The sequence below is a fragment of the Portunus trituberculatus genome, chromosome 27 (assembly GCF_017591435.1).
Source record: "Portunus trituberculatus isolate SZX2019 chromosome 27, ASM1759143v1, whole genome shotgun sequence".
NCBI classification, from domain to species: Eukaryota; Metazoa; Arthropoda; class Malacostraca; order Decapoda; family Portunidae; genus Portunus; species Portunus trituberculatus.
The window spans coordinates 10,017,402-10,022,689 of NC_059281.1; the positions used below are offsets into that span (position 1 = coordinate 10,017,402).

Below are 5,288 nucleotides of genomic sequence, written 5' to 3' on the forward strand. Positions count from 1 at the left end.
AGAGAGCGAGGGAGAGAACGGGAAGGAGACGGAGGGGAAAAAAAAAAGAGGAATCACACGAGAGAGGAAGAAGAGAGGAAGAAGAAGAAGAAGAAGAAGAAGAAGAAGAAGAAGAAGAAGAAGAAGAAGAGAGAGGAAGAAAGAATCACACGAGAGAGGAAGCAAGAGGCGAAGAGCAGGCTTACTATCAGACAGGTAAGCCAAGGGGCAGCCCAGGTAGGCACGTAGACTGCCACTCCCTGCCATGCCCCTGCCGCCCCTCATTTACCCAGGGCTTGCCGGGGTAAGGGAGGGGCAGAGGAGGGGGAGCAGGGAAGGGGGGTCAGTTTCCTCCGGCTGGGTAAGACGTAGACAGGAAGGGAAGGAAAAGAAGGAAGAGAGGGAGAGAGGGAGAGGAGAGTAGGATGAAGGGAATAGTGTGTGTGTGTGTGTGTGTGTGTGTGTGTGTGTGTGTGTGTGTGTGTGTGTGTGTGTGTGTGTGTGTGTGTGTGTGTGTGTGTGTGTGTGTGTGTGTGTGTGTGTGTGTGTGTGTGTGAATGAAGGAGGAGAGGAGAGAGAGAGAGAGAGAGAGAGAGAGAGAGAGAGAGAGAGAGAGAGAGAGAGAGAGAGAGAGAGAGAGAGAGAGAGAGAGAGAGAGATTCCTTCCTTATCACCAACACAAACATCTTGGAGGAAGAAGAAGAGAAGTAAGAAAAATAAGATAGTAGAGACAATTTTCTTATCTTACAGCTCATAGTCTTCCTCTTCCACCACCATCACCACCACCACCACCACCACCACTACGTCACTCCCATCAGAAGAAGCCGCTGTCTCCATGCCTATTGGATGAACCGCTCTCTCTCTCTCTCTCTCTCTCTCATCAGGTTTCATCAGACACACACACACGTCTCATCCTTGTGTGTGTGTGTGTGTGTGTGTGTGTGTGTGTGTGTGTGTGTGTTGATCTCTGTCTATCTCCTCCTTCATGATAACCATCCTCTCTCTCTTTCTCTCTATTATCATCTCCATTTCCTGTTTCTTCTTCTTCTTCTTCCTCTTATCTCTTTCAGTTACTCTTCACTTCTCTTTCCTCCTCCTCCTCCTCCTTTCGTCCTTCACCTCTTCCTTCAGTTACTAATCCTCGTTCTCTCCATATTTCACCCTGCTATTCCCCTTCGCTATCTGTCTGTCTTGTTCTCCTCTTCCCCCTTCAATGTTGTTACTCAGTTTGCGTCTATTTTTACCCTTCTATACTGTCCTCCTTCTCCTCTTCCTCCTCCTCGTATTGCTAGCCTGTATCAACTCCTCCTCCTCTTCTTTCCTCTCTCCTCTCATCTGATCTCTTGTGGTCACTCCTCTTGTGCCAATTTCTTACTTCACTTTGCGGTGTCTCTAACTCCTCTTTTGTTCCCTCCGGGCTTTGATACTACAAGCTTCTCTCTTCGTTAACTTCGTGCCCTAGTCTTCTAAAATTTCTCAAACCTATCTTAGTTTTTTTTTTCTTTTCTCAACTACGTGCCTTACTATTCTATTCTATGTCTTCCCAAATGTATCTTACTGCATTTTTTCTTTTCTTAACTTCGTCCCCTAGTCTTCTAAATTTTCTCAAAGCTATCTTGCTGTATTCTCTTCCTTAACTTCTCTTCTATGACTTCTCAAAGCTATCTTACTAATTTTTTGTTTTGTTTTTAGTGATATATTTTTTCTTTAACGTGATGGTTTTCTCCTATTCTATTAGTATGTTGGTTATCTAAGTGGTTTCTTCTTTATAGTTGGTAATGCATCTTCTTATCTGTCCAATACACTTAGTTTTACCTGTCAATAACCAGTATATACCTTTCACCTTGCACTATCTATTTTTTTCTTACCTCTTCTTCAATTACCTTCGCTTACCTCTCATGTCACGTTTGTTTTCACGGTTACGCACTCTGCCTCTATATCCTGACGTCCACGTAACGCCTGTCCACAAACAAGTCACTTTCTACACACTCCTACACCTGTTATACTCTTTAAATACACCTACAATCAACACACCTTTCTTACACTTTAATTCTGGCATCTATCTTCAAATGAATGTCACACCTGCCTTAAAACTCACCACCACCTCTTCAAATTTACTGAATCTTTAACATAGCTTCATTTTCCCTTAATCTGTTCGAGGCTCGTATTCTCAAACACTTTATACTTCACCTCCACTATTTCAAAAGGTTTTATTTAAATTGACACGCGTTTTTAAGGTGATTTACGTTTCTAGAGGCAGAGTGACAAGATTTCTATATCATTAACTGGAGATACACGCTTGAAAATCTTAATAATCATGTTTGTGGCCTTGGAGAGTAGCTGTAGTGAGAAAGCAAAGCGTTTCTGTACACCGGCATGTGGCATTACCTCATCACAGCACAGCAAAACCATTTCCTCCATGCACCACACCACACCACAGCACCAGTCCTTTACATCACCACCACATCACACGGCACCTAAACATCTGTCCTTTAGCACCAACAACATATGCTAACGGCCGCCCTTCCTTTCTTTTAAGCCCAGATGGAGAAAGAGAGGAGGAACAATGGAGTGACCCAGCAGATGAGACGCGCCTGAGATGAATGAAATGAAAGCGAGATTCTCACAAGACTAACACACCACCACCAGCATCACCCGCCATCTTTGAATCCGAATATTTGCACACGATTCTGGAGTGCTACCTAATATGGATACACACACACACACTCTCACACACATAAACGCTATCTCCATCATCTTTATCGTAAGAATCAGTGGTAAACGAGATAATATTGTAAAAAAACAGCATCTCCATTCTCTTTAAGATTGGTGGAACAATTAGGACAAGGACGAGAAGAGATAAGACATGAGGAAAATGAGACCACTTCAACCACAACGGAAAGACAATAACGAAGGGGGGGGGAAATAAAGGGGGAAAATGTAACGGTGAAAGACAGATGGATAGGCCGACAGGTGTAAAATAGTGATGCTTTGGTGAGGTAACTAAAGGTGGTGGCGTGATCTGTGTGTGTGTGTGTGTGTGTGTGTGTGTGTGTGTGTGTGTGTGTGTGTGTGTGTGTGTGTGTGTGTGTGTGTGTGTGCCTGCACCTGTCTCACTTTCCTACCTCCTCAGCACTCACTACCTTCACTTTCGCCGCCTTCACCTAAGGAATGAGCACTTTCTCTCCTTCGTCAGGAGTTCATTCTCTCTCTCTCTCTCTCTCTCTCTCTCTCTCTCTCTCTCTCTCTCTCTCATTGTGTGTGTGTGTGTGTTTCACTGTTTGATCTGCTGCAGTCTCTGACGAGACAGCCAGACGTTACCCTACGGAGCGAGCTCAGAGCTCATTATTTCCGATCTTTGGATAGGCCTGAGACCAGGCACACACCACACACCGGGACAACAAGGTCACAACTCCTCGATTTACATGCCGTACCTACTCACTGCCAGGGTCTCACCCTGCTCACTGCTAGGTGAACAGGGGCTACATGTGAAAGGAGACACACCCAATTATCTCCACCCGGCCGGGGAATCGAACTCCGGTCCTCTGGCTTGTGAAGCCAGCGCTCTAACCACTGAGCTACCGTGTGTGTGTGTGTGTGTGTGTGTGTGTGTGTGTGTGTGTGTGTGTGTGTCCCTCCCTTACAGCCCGTTATGACCTGTTGGCTCACCTACACACACACACACACTGGTCGACCTTGAGTTGCAAGAGTATGACCTCCTAACGGAACTCAGATTGGCAGGCATTAATGCACACACACACACACACACACACACACACACACACACACACACACACAAGGAGAGTCGACATTCAAGACACACACACACATTGAATTTTAAAGTCAAAAGATTGAGAAATGTGTGTGTGTGTGTGTGTGTGTGTGTGTGTGTGTGTGTGTGTGTGTGTGTGTGTGTGTGTGTGTGTGTTTCCTGCTCAGTGCTCTGGCCTCAAACTTGGAAGACATTCACCCCCACCCTTATCACCACCCCCACCACCACATCAAACACCCCTGGTCCTTTACATCCTCCCCATGCCTGTTTTACCTTGTCCCACCCACTGCCACTCACCTCTCCCCACCTACACCCAATAACCTTGCCCCAGGTACCCCCGCCCCCCTCGACAGCTTCCCCCCTACATACTACCTCCCTGACATCACCAAACGCCATACCGGTCCCGCCTTTCTCCGTCTCCCACCACCACCACTACCATCACCACCAGCCGACACGGAAGCGGCTGCCCACACTCCGCCCGTCGCCTGGTCTTGAGTCTTGGGCGGGTTGGGAGTGGCTAGGGGCGCCGCGGGGCCTCTAACACGCCCGTTCAAGCGTTAGGCACCACTGGAAGCCTTCACATGCCTCTTTATTCATTGCTTAAAGCCTTTTTGTTGAGCTATCGCCATCTTCACCGTCAAGAGTCCTTCTGTGTGTGAGTATATGTGTGTGTAGACCCGCGCCGCCCTCCCTCCTCCGCTACATGTTACGAATTCCACAGTCCCCAGGCCAACGGTCCTCACTGACCAGCCCCTCAGTGTCCTCACCACCCACCTTGCGCTTCTACACCAGCAAAAAGTCCACCAGGCGAGCGGGGACGTCACCTTCTGAGCCGCCTCCGGGTAGGAATCCAAAGCAGAGGCGTGAATCACAATCAATACACGGTTCAGGACACAATAACAAGTCACGAGCACTGTCAAGGGATGCCAGCTGAGCCCTCAGAGCGACACAGCCCTACCACACGACTGTTTACTATCAACTGATTCCCGTGGTGATGGGGATGGAGATCTGTCTACTGGGCAAGGTTGGCAACTTGGCAGTGCACGCAGGAGGTGCCACCTACCGGTATAATCCCCTTCATTACTTGATACCCTCGGCCACTGTATCTCTTTATAACTCAACTCGTGCTCAATATAGAACGTTGTTTTAATGAAGGAAGGGAGAACAAAGCCGGTTTCCCTCTCCTTTCTGTGGAATGGGGAAACTTTTTCATCATGCAGCTGCCACCGTGCATGAAGGAAAAATCAGCACACGGGGAGCCTGTCGCTTTTGTTTCTGAGATGCCAGTGCTTAGAGGACCTTTGCCTGGAGTAGAAGGGGACTGGCGACGGATGCTCTAAAGACACCCAGCATCGGACAAGACACGGTAAGACTTATCACCACCTAACCCTGCTTTTCTCGCTCACTGGCATCCATACCAGGGCTGCCAACCGCTGGGCCGCTCCTCACCAGAATGGAGTGACTCTACTGGCAAATAGCGTCACTTTAGCATCAACAAACAGTCAGAGAGGCCAGCTGGGGAGTCTCTCGGGCCAGC

At 47.9% G+C, this 5,288-nt stretch overlaps 1 protein-coding gene across 11 annotated transcripts in view; it reads right to left on the reverse strand.

Annotated features, from left to right (window-relative positions):
* Nucleotides 1–4,739, reverse strand: part of LOC123509344 (protein kinase C and casein kinase substrate in neurons protein 2-like) — a 135,029-nt gene extending 130,290 nt beyond the window's left edge. For 7 of the 11 annotated variants that reach the window (XM_045263580.1, XM_045263578.1, XM_045263579.1 and 4 more), the window contains exon 1: nt 4,526–4,739. The gene's annotated coding sequence lies outside the window, so the exon portion shown is untranslated. The remainder of the gene's footprint in view (nt 1–4,525) is intronic. The other 4 variants (XM_045263583.1, XM_045263585.1, XM_045263581.1 and 1 more) reach the window with 2 other exon arrangements.
* Between the last annotated feature and the right edge of the window lie 549 nt (nt 4,740–5,288).